Here is a 12,355-nt window from a genome sequence, read left to right as displayed (position 1 = left end):
TTAATTTTTAATGATCATTTTAGCACATAAAATACCTGAGATAGTATCATTGTCTGTAGTTGGAAGATTGTGGTTTTTAGGCTCACATGCAGTTTTGGTGGCTCAAAAGTGCTCCCTTTTGATAGTTCTTATGTACTGCATCTTATGGTTTCCTATGTTCTGGGAGAGGTGAAGAGAACAAACCAGGATTCCCAAAGAATGCCCTTGTGAGAGTGACATTATATTTTCAATGACTTTCTGTTTTTCACAGTCATTACTTCTTTCTTGGAGAAGTAGGGAGGTAGAAAGTTCATGTACATATTGTATTTCAAAATGCTCTTACTTTAATAAGTTTATCTTAAAAGAGACCACTTGGAACTCTATATTTTTAATATGTTATTTATAAATATTTCAGCATGAGTTTTTTGAACAATGCATACATTAAGTATATATACATTTATTCTTGTTTGACTTGAAATGGGTTGTATATATTTCTAAGTGATATATATCTGCCTTTGCATAGTTTAGAGAATTAGATCAGCCAGTTAAAGTTTGCTAAAATAAAATCTTATAAAGAATTTGTAGTAACTTGGGATAGAAATTGCTTTATTAACTTATTGGAAATATCTTTAATTTACACCCAGCATAGTGTCATTTTTCCACACTGGTCAAGCTTACATAACATCAGATTTTGCTCCTCTTCAAATATCAAGAAGACTTTTAATATCATAGAAACTGTTTTAAGTAACTCATTACTGAAAATTGAAATGGTTTCTTTTAGCATAGCCAGAAAGAAAGAAAAAGAATTACAACTGTATTAGTTTGTCTTATGTTTACTATGATATTAATTATTCCAGTCATCTCATTTTAATTAAACTTTTGGCAAATGCACGAGATATATTTGAGGTAATGGAAAGAGCTCTAATAATTGGAGTGAGTGTTTATCTCTACTCTTGAAGTTATCCCTGTACTATTACAAATTTCCTAACCAAAAAAGAAAAAAAAATGAGTATCTGTGTGATACTTAAATGGTTAATCTTATCATTCTTTGTGCTCCACAAAGAATTCCAATCCATAGGTGGCAATGAAAATGTTAATGATTTACCCCAACTAGATTGCTCTTAAATGTATTATATGATTTGTATAGTATTAATAGACACTTGCCTTCATCCTAATCTGTGGTTGCAACTATCTTTGAACCTAGAATGCTAGGTTGACTAGAGAATACTTTCTACATTTCAAAGAATTTTTGTGTATTGTGTTTTATATATTTACAAGCAACTTTAAAATATATTCATTATATTTTAAATATAATAAGAACATAAGAACAATAAGAATTTGTGAGATTTAGAGGATTGATGCTAACTCATTCTAAAGTCTTTTGTTTAATCATAGAGTTTTCAGAGCTTTTATTGTGGGGTAATGGTTAGACATTTTTTAGTAATAGTTTTCATTAAAAAAATTTCTTCTCTCCACTACTTATCTCCTCACTCTCCTCAAATTTTCCAGTGTTTTATTCCAATTGTCCATTGTCTAGAGAAAATCTGATGGTTAAAGAACATCTTGTCACTTCATCAGTTTTCCAAAGCTCCTACACGTCCCCCTACACACCCAAAGAATAAAGTCCAGATTCTTTAGTCAGGCATTCAGATCACCCCCAGCTTGTGGCTCAACCTGCACTGGTACAGCCTTGTAGCATGCTTTCCATTTTAGCTGCCTGGGATACTTACAGCTTGGTGCAGGGTCGAAAATCTTTGGTATGGTGTCAAATAGGCCTAGAGTCAGATGTTATCTCTGATGAGAAGTAACTGGGTAACTTTAGAAAATTTACTAAATTCATGAAGCCCAGTTTCCTTGGATTATAAAATTGGAGTTAACAATCCCAACCATCTCTCCATCTTTATCTGGAGAAATCTAACTCACTCCTTGGGGCTAAATATAGGCCTCCTATTTTATGAAATCATTCCACGCTTTCTTGAGTGTAAATCAAGCTTCCCATCTTCTCTTGACCATATAACCTCTTCCCTTGCCTTCATCATGACACATACCTCATTCATCCTTGGATCAAATTTGTCTGAGTACATGTCCAACACACTTACCAGATGATGTGTGTGCAGTGTGCTCACTCAGTTGTGTCTGACTCTTTCCAACCCCTGTGGACTGTAGCCTGCCAGGCTCCTCTGTCCGTGGGATAAGAATACTGGAGCGGCTGCCATTTTCTACTCCAGGGGATCCTCATGACCCACGGATCAAACCTACATCTCTTGTTTCCTGCATTGCAGGTAGATTCTTTACTGCTGAGCCATCAGGGAAGCCCTAACAGATGATGATAAGGATCACAAATCATTTATTTCTTTTTTCCTTCATGAAGCCTAGCACAATGGAGTACTTTCTGTTGGGACCTAATAATACTTATTTCATTTAGCTGCTTCTTGTGAAAATTTCATTTAGTCAGTGGCATACATACTGTAGAGTCTTGACTCTCTGATGATGCCAACAGAGAGGGTAGAAGTAGTTACAGCTCAGTTCCTGAAATGTATTTGTTTGAAATGTATGTGTTCCGAAAATATATTTTTTTAGCTGTGCAGAGTCTGGGACTAGGGTTGGTCTTTACAGAATTTGGATTTTGCATTTGAATTAAGAATTTTTAGTTTTTTTCTTCTCAAGCATGCCTAGTGCAAACATAATGGAACTAGGTCCGTATTAAAATATAGCTGCATTGTGGTTGCTTTCTCATTTCTGAATATACTGCAGAAGAGTAATACAATTGGGAAATAAAATAGGTTTCAAACTTATGTTACTAAAGATACATTTTCAAATGATTTTCTCAAACCTATCTGATTACTAGAACCATCTGGGGGACACTGACTGGAGAAGTGGATTCTAGTGCTCCAACCAAAGGTGTGAATAATCATAAATACCCCCATTGACTTCTTATCTTCAAAAATGCTGGTTTAGTGCTGGGGACTTCCGTGGTGGTCCAGCGGTTAAGACGCCATGATTCCACTGCAGGAAATATGGATTTGATTCCTAGTTAGGGAACTAAGGTCCTACATGCCTATGGCACAGTCAAAATAAAAGTTGAGGTACATCCAGGTTTACATACACATTTAGACTGTCATATTGTATAACAGGTACTGATTGTCTGATTTTGCACATGCTAGGCTCCAAAATCTTGACTTTTTGGTCAGTCATATACCTAAACAGATTATTTTATTAGGACTTTATAAACATGAGAAACAAATGTGGAGAAACAGTAAACTGACTTTCTGTAATAAGAAATATTTCTAAATGCATACCTATATGTGACTATATATATATATATATACATGTATATATATATATATATATATAAGGCTGAGAAAGACTGAGGGCAGGAGGAGAAGTGGGCAACAGAGAATGAGGTGGTTGGATGGTATCACCAACTCAGTGGACATGAATTGAGTTGGAGAAATAGTGAAAGACAGGGAAACCTGGCATGCTGCAGTCTACAGGGGCACAAAGAGTTGGACATGACTGAGCAACTGAGTAACAATAATGACAAAATATGAAAAGTTTAAAGGTGTCATATAAATATCCAATTTTTACCCATCAAGCAATTGGTAACCTTTAGCCAGCATGGCTTAGGAAACAGGCTCCCTGCTTTATAACTGATTCTGATTTAAACAACCAGCCCCTACTCATTAAAGCCTGGGGAAAATCCTTTCCTGGGGCTTAGGAGAATGGCCTCTTGCTTTATTTGGTTCCATTCTCTTCTCTCCTCCGCAGCCGGGTCCTGCTCCACAGCTTGTGCTGGGAAGTTTGCTCTTAGCTTCAGAACATACTGCATATTCTGAGAGAACTCTTCTTGTTCTGGCATCTTCTGTTCAGTGCTATCCCAGCTGCTCTTATGTCAGAATAGTACCTGACACATAATCAGTGCTCCATTAAAAATATTTTGATTATCACTGTCAAAAAAACCCCAAAAAACAGAAAATAGCAAGTGCTGACAAGGACAAAGAGAAATTAGAAACCTATTTCATTATTAGTGGGAATGCAGATTGATGCAGCTGTTATGTGAACCAGTATGGAAAAATCTTCAAAATATTAAGAATAGAATTACTATATAATACAGCAATTCCACTTCTGAGTATTTAGCCAAAATAATTGAAAACAGGATCTTGAAGAGATATTTGTGCACCCATGTTCATTGCACAGAGTTATTCACAATAGTCAAGAGATGGAGGGAACCCAATGTTCATGGACAAATGAATGGATAAATAAAATCTTGCATATGTTTGCAATGGAATATTACTCCACCTTTAAAAAAAGAAGGACATTATCACATGATACAACATAGATGGAGCTTGAGAACATTATGTTGAGTAAAGCCAGTCACATAAAGAGAGATATGACGATTCCGTATATATGCAGTATCTAAAGTAGTCAGATACATAGAGATAGACTGTGGATACCAGGGGTTGGGAGTTGGCAGGGAGGTGAATGGAGAGTTGCTGTTCAGTGAATGTAAGGTTTCAGTTTTATAAGATGAGAAAGTTCTAGAGATCTTGCTCAACAAGGTGTCTGCAATTAATATTAATACTACTACACTGTCCATTTAAATGCTTAAGATGGTAAATTTCATGTTATGTTTTTTCAACAAAAATTTTTTAAAATGTAGTGAGAATATAATAGAATGCAGTAAACTTTAAATAAACCAGAAAAAAATCAAGATTAAGGGCAGTGTTAGTTTAAACCAATCAACACACTTTTAATAGTCACAAAAAGAAATATGCACAAAATTGTTAAACAAGTGTGAGTTCATACTATTTGTCTTGTTGTGCAACTTCCTTTTCTCACCTAATATGGTGGAAGCATCTTTCCATAACAGTTAAGTGTAGCTCAACTTCATTCTTTTGAAAGGCAGAGTAGAATCCCACTGAATGAAGCCACAGCTTATATGACCCATCTTTTATTGATAGACATTTAAGTTTCCATGATTTTGCTATCTTAAAGAATGCTGCTTACTATTCATTGCCTTAGACTGCCAAGTCCATTCTTTAAGTACTGGGTCATTATCACTTGATTCACACGTAAGGCTCTGCTTCCTTCAAATGTGTCCTGCTTTATTCTGGTGACTTGTTTCACACACCTGCAAAAAATGGTGGTGTGACACTCTAGCTCCTTTTCTTTACTCATAGCCCTTTGTGTCCACATTCCCTCTGGCAGAGGTGTTCTTTGTAGGCTGCGACTACAGGCAGGATTTTAAAACCTCTGAAAAGAGCTACTTTTTGGTCTGAGGTGGATAAGAACCATGTATTTTGTAGGATCTTGATTCTCCCTTTGTCTTACCATTAGCCTGCAGTGAAATGTAGCACAAAGGGTTACTTTCTAAGAAATCTATGACCTATATTGTGTAGATTACAATTGCATGATTAGAATTCTGCTTTTGAGAACTTCCAAATTCTCATGAGCTTTATCTCCTTCAGAAGCTTCAGTCACAGAGTCTGGAATTATGTTTAATACTCCCACTTGAGATCTACTTTGCTAAGATCAGCATGGATATCCGGCTCTACCAAACTTATTCCTCATTTGTTGTAGTTTAGTGTCTGTCATATCCAACTCTTTTGTGACCCCAAGGACTGTAGCCTGCCAGGCTCCTCTGTCCATGAGATTTTCCAAGCAAGAATACTTGAGTGGGGTGCCATTTCCTTCTCCAGGGCATCTTCCCAACCCAGGGATCAAACCTGCATTTCTTGCACTGGCAGTTGGATTCTTTACCACTGAGCCACCAGAGAAGCCCATGTCTAGCATATTTGGTAACATTTTAAACTGATTAGAATATACATATTTTTAAAGTATTAGAAGTATAAAACTAAAAGTATAAAAATTAAATTCTTATCCTTTATTAATACTTAGAATTTCTTGTAACTCTCTACTGTCTTTACCTATGTAAATTTACGTAAAATAGTTACCCTGTTAGACGGTGACCCTCATGAGGGCATGGATTCTATTCACCCTGTTTGCTCGTCTAGTCTCCAGGTTTGGCAGGATACCAATCATAGAGGAGATGGATATTAAATGGCTATTGGATGGATTCATGTTTACTGATCCCAGGGACAATATTAAAATAGTAATTGTGTTGATGTGAGAAGAACCAGAGTACACATATAGTACACGTAGATATGCATTGACAACACATCTTATAACTATCTAATATAGGTGGGGTGGTTTCAAAGGGAGTGGAAAGGCATCTCCATCATGGCCTGCTGAAGACTCAAAATATATATTAGAGACCCAGGCATTTGGCATATGAATTCTTCAGCCTGGTGATTCTTAGATGTGCAGAAAAGAGACAGACAGCACACCATGCTGGGTCTCCTTTACATGCCAGTGTGAGAGGCTGTATTATCATATCGTTGCTGCCATCATGATCTGCTAAAGACAGAATGGGCATGAGATCTGAGCACCCATTAGACAAGGGTCCCTGGGTCTCCTTGAGAAAGGGAACAATGCTTGAGGAGCCTATGGAAACATTTTCCTAGTTCAGCCTTTTATACTGATCCAGCTTCGTGAGAATTTATACACGGATATGTATCAAGGAAGTGGCAATGATTTCAATAAGTATAGAAAAATTTTTAAAAGTTGATTATTTTCACAGGCTTATTTATGCATAATACCAAGAAGACAGTAGAACATTATTGAAAGAATATTTATTCCAGATTTTTGAGCATGTATTAATATATATCACTTACAGGAATGGGTAGTAAGCATACCAATTAACTGTATATGCTGTCCTTCACATTAGGAAAGGATATAGAGAAATAAAATTTTAAATGTATATACATGAAGGTGTATGGATCAGTGCCAATTAAGTGCTCTGCCCATGCAGAAAAAGAAGTATTTGATTTTCTACTAATACTAATAATAGTAATAGCTACTTTCACTTTCATAACTAGCCCATGAAATAGGTACAACATTCAGATGTGAAAATTCAAATTTATAAATATTAAACAACTTAAATTACTCTAGGCAAAACAGCTAGTTGATTAGAAAAGTAATATAAAACAAAGTGTGAATGACTCAAAAATGCATGATTTTATTCATCAAACCTTTCTGCTTCTACTTTTTATATAGAAATGCTCATAATGTAGGATTCCATGTAGCCATGTGAAAATATATACAGAATTTTTCTAAGATACTCTTCCTGGTTGAGTATCTCATTCTCAGAGCCAACGTTCTACATTTCTAAGATCTCTGTCCTGACTTTTGTCTGGTTTTAAGGGTTAACTGTTTTTAACGTTTTATTTTGAACTGACTTGAAATAGCCTGAATATGAATCTATTTTCTTTCCTGCAAATGCTGATATTTCATAGAAGAAACGGACTGTAGAATTTGGTGGCTCACTGAGGAAAATGGCTTGACAGTTTTGAGCAAACCTTGTGTAACTTTTATGAAACACCTCCCATCAGTTTGTCAGGCAGAATTTCCCAAGCACAGTCTTGTTCAGATTCCGTTGATTCCATTTTTAGGCGAGCATACTGGTAATAAGGCATTCTTCCACATTGTGAAAGCTGTTCTTTTCCTTTTTAATTGAAGGATCAAGTATTCACACAGGGAAATATCTGCCACATTCAATCATCATCCGGACCTTGGGGGGAAACCTCAGTTGATATTCACATTGCCACACTGCGCTGGAAAAAACAAACAAATATGTTTGGAGCATCTATATTCACTATGCATTGTTGTTTTTATGGCACACTAAAGCATTGTTGTTTAATTCTTACAGTAAACAGAATTCTTCAGTGTACACAGAGATACCTTGTATTAAATTTACATCATATTGTACTTGTATTGAATTTCCTTGGTTATATATGACAACCTATTGGGCACCTTAGGAAATACAATTTGACATAACCTGATGAAGAGGCACAAAGATATATATCCCAGTGGATGTGCTTTATGGACAATTATGATTCAGCTTCCCTGTGAAAATTAAACACCTTAAAAATTCTACCATTATGGAAAGAGAAAGGTGATAAACTTCAAACTGCTTGTGATAGTGAGCCAGTGGGAATTAAGTATCCATTTTGTGGATTATCCATAGAAGAACTGAATTTGTAGAACTGCATTAAATAACCTGATATACCATACCTCACAACATAATATTTTTATTTTCTCATAGCTATCTGACTGATTATTAGCACAAGAGAATAAGAGAAAAGCACAAAAATATGATACAATGCAACATAATAATTTCCCTTAATGTTTTTATGTTGCCCATTTTTCTTTTACTTCTTTAGATACTTCCTATACTTTCCTCCACTCAGACCTGCATCCTACTAGACTGACCTTTACTCACAGCATCAGTGGACTTCCTCTCTCTCTCTCTCTCTTCCTTTTGGTTGTCCCTGGGCATCAACAGCAAGAGATGAAAGACTCAGAAGAGAACAGAGTCTCAGAACTTTCTACCAGGCTCTGGGCTCCAGGGTGGCCTTCGTCCACCAAAGGCTACAGCTCTTAGCCAGTGGCCCTTTCCTGTCACTCCAGTTCTTTCTCCAGCTTCCTGAGTCTGTTCTCCTCTTTTACCCTGCAAATGTAAGGATATTTATTGGCCCTTAGGAGTCCTGACAGGTACTACCTGGGGATGCATTATTATCACTTGCTGCTTTCCTTTAACTCTACCCACATCTTTGTAAATAGTGCCTTCACTAAACTATACTCAACTGTCCATTTTAGTTGTCATCAGATTTCTACTGAGATCCTGACTGGTGCCTAAATCTCATTTAATCCCCTCTTTACACACAGAATTTGGCAGTGGGCTGGGGGAACTGGGTGTGGGATAAATGTAAAAGCTTTCCCTTATCCTGAGGCTGACAAAAGTAAATAGGTAATCAAACAAATTCTATCTTGTTGCACTTTGTTTTGGCACAGTAGTCATTTTTAAAGTAAATAAGGACAGCCGTGCTTGAAAGTTCTAGATGCAGGTTGTTTACCTAATACTCCTGTGATATTTCATTTTTAAAGAGCAATCCACTTGTATCTCATTGAAAGCTTTCAATTTATTATTATGAAATCTTTATTATAACTAGTCAAATAATGGTTTATGAAATTTTTCTTCTTGATGAAATTGCTTCAAGTGCAAGTTCAGTTTAAAGATCAGTGTCTCAAATAAGCCTTATCTCCTAGCATAGCTGGACTGTTAGTATCTGCCTTCCCTCCCTCACCACCACCCCCACCCCATGTTTTCTTCTGGTTCTCTTGTTAATCAGCTTTATATACACATAATGCTTTTAGTCTGTCTTCTCATTTAGACTGAAAGTTTTCTGAAGGCAGGGGCCAGGACTGTTTTGATCACTTCTGTATTCCAAGCATGCCTGACACAAAGTACCTCCTCCATAAATATTTGCCAGCGAATCAGATTACTGCAGTGACTCTGTGGTAAAGAATCTCCCTCCAAGCAGGAGACATGGGTTTGATCCCTGGGTCAGGAAGATCCCCTGAAGAAGGAAATGGCAATCTCCTCCAGTACTCTTGCCTGGGAAATCCTATGGACAGAGGATCCTGGTGGGCTACAGTCCATGGGGTTGCAAAGAGTTGGACATGAGTTAGCAAATAAACAACAACAGATTACTGCACTAGTGGATTACCGAAAATCAAAGCCCAATAGATTTTTTTCCAAAAATTATTTTATAGCTTTTAATAAGTAGCTGTTTGTTTCACACTGCACTCCTGGGCTTGACTAGGGTAGAGGAGGAATATTACATAGAGAGTTAGCAAACATATTTAAGAAACTGCTAGGTGGTAGGATGAATGAATAAAAAATGTGGTACATATATAATACAATAGAATATTACTCAGCCACTGTAAGAATGAAACAATGCCATTTGCCACAACATGGTTGAAACTCAATATTGTTATACTAAGTGAAGAAAGTCAGACAAAGACAAATATCATATAACACTTATATGCAGGATCTTAAAAAAATGATACAAATGAACTTATTTACAAAATAGACTCACAGGCTTATAGAATGAATTTAAGATTACTGGGGGGAAGGATTTGGGGAATAAATTGGAAACCTGGAGTTGACATGTACACACTGCTATACATATTTAAAATAATAGATAACCAATAGTGACCTACTGTATAGCTCAGAAAACTCTGTTCAATACTACATAATAACCTAAGTGGGAAAAAACTTGGAGAAGAATAGATAAATGTATCAGTACAACTGCCTTTGCTATCCACCTGACACTAACACAACATTGTTAATCAACTATACTTCAATATGAAATGAGAAATAGAAAAACAAAGAGAAATTGCTAGGTGATGACAGACAGCATACAGGTAAGGAATTGAGATTTGTCTCAAGTGTGTTTTTGAGAGGTGTGCAGATTATTTGTTTTTACAAGACATGTGCAGTTTGTGACATAGAGCAGAGTAGGAGGGACAGTCTAAGGTGAGATTCTCATGACAGACTGGGCTTGAACTCATCCTGGGAGAAAGGAACAGGTCTAAGCTCGTGCCTTTGCATTTATAAGACTTAATTCCTAAGGGACTTTCATATACACTTCTTTGATTCTCACATTCACTCAGTCAGACCACCAAGGCAGGGAATGTGCCCTAATTTTATTGATGAGGAAATAAAAACTTGGAAAATGTGAGCTCCCTGACCAAGTTTTAAACATGTACAGTCATGAGAGAATGGCCGTGTGCAGTGAGAGAAATTTCTTGAAAGGGCAGCCACCAGCTGGAGAGCCTTCCACTTTGCCCTCTGATTTTATGTCTTCAGCTTACTTGTTCTCCACAGCATTTAGGAGAGTGCCTAGAACATAGTAGATGCTTCATACCGTGTTGATTGAATGAAAAATCATGTAAATTATAAGCATAAAATAGACACTTAAAAATGATTGCCCATAAATGTATATTTCTGCACTTTGATATTTTTCCACCTGGCAAATCTGGAGTAAACATCTTTTCATGTCAGTATATAGCTTGCCCTCATTTTTTTCTTGCTTACTTGAAAGTCATTGGGTAAAACCATAGCTCTAAAGAAATGTACTGCCTCATTAATAAGTTGGGAAATAAAAAATAATACCAAATCAAGATAAAATTTTATGCAAAAAGCACTCACCAAGATTTAACAGAGTGAGTGTACGTGGTCTTTTTGATGATACAGAATGATGACTCACAGACACAACTGGTGTTAGTAGGAATTGATGCACTTTGAAAAAGAGTTGAGTTTTGTCTAATAAGGTTAAACATACCCCAACAACTCCACTCCAAAATCTATACCCTAGGAAACTTGTACACATGAGCCTCAGGACACGTGTACAAAAATGCTTATAGCTACATTGATCTGTCAACCAAAGTGTGGAAATAATCTAAGTATGAATGGTAGAATAAATATATAAATTATACAACAATGAAAATGAGTGAAGTATGGCTATCCTTACAATATGAAGACAATCCAGGCACGTTATGTTGAGCAAAAGAAGATGCAAAAAAATGCATAAATCTGACTTCAAATACAAAGTAGAAAGCCACACAGAATTCCTTTGTTTGGGGATGATTTCCTAGGCAGAGGAGTAAGAACACAGTTCTTAAGGTCAACCAGGTTGTCACCTTCCAACTGGTTGTAAGGTGGAAGTCTGGGTAGAAGGGTTGGAATCATGAAGGACTCATAGGAAGTTTCTGGGGTACTTAACGGTATTCTGTGCTGTAACCTTGGTGATGGTTATAAGAGCTTCTCTCTTTGTTTTAAAAACATAACATTTTATGTACTTCTTCTATTTTGCTTTATTACATAATTTTTAAAAGATAGAAAAAAAATGGCTTTCAAACCTTTTTTTCTCATTTATAGAGGGAAAGTAAAACTCTTTCTGCTTTCAAGAATATTCCCTAAGGACAAAGGTACCTGATTAAACAGTTGTTTTTTTCATCAACTTCTGAATTTCAAAGGTTTGCCTCTTCTGTCATCCTCCCCAACAGGACAGTTTTTGTTTTGTATTTTAATGAGGTGTTGTATTTTGAGATAATTGTAGATTTACATGCAGTTGTAGGAGATAATGCAAAAAGATCCCGTTACCTTTTGTCTGGTTTCCCTAAATGGCAACATCTTCCAAAGCTATCAGTTCAGTTCAGTTCAGTTGCTCAGTCATGTCCGACTCTTTGTGACCCCATGAATCGCAGCATGCCAGGCCTCCCTGTCCATCACCAACTCCCAGAGTTTACTCAAACTCATGTCCATCAAGTCAGTGATGCCATCCAGCCATCTCAGCCTCTGTCGTCCCCTTCTCCTCCTGCCCCCAATCCCTCCCAGTATCAGGGTCTTTCCCAATGAGTCAACTCTTCGCATGAGGTGACCAAAGTATTGGAGTTTCAGCTTCAGCAT

General features: G+C 36.6%; 1 protein-coding gene across 1 annotated transcript in view; it reads left to right on the top strand.

The window, feature by feature from the left end:
* USH2A (usherin) overlaps window positions 1-12,355 on the top strand; it is an 890,339-nt gene that overhangs the window by 466,778 nt on the left and 411,206 nt on the right. The window lies entirely within an intron of this gene.

The sequence above is a fragment of the Cervus elaphus genome, chromosome 14 (genome assembly GCF_910594005.1).
Source record: "Cervus elaphus chromosome 14, mCerEla1.1, whole genome shotgun sequence".
Classification (NCBI taxonomy): Eukaryota; Metazoa; Chordata; class Mammalia; order Artiodactyla; family Cervidae; genus Cervus; species Cervus elaphus.
Note: the sequence above shows the minus strand (reverse complement) of the source record. Positions and strands in the feature narration are given on the sequence as shown.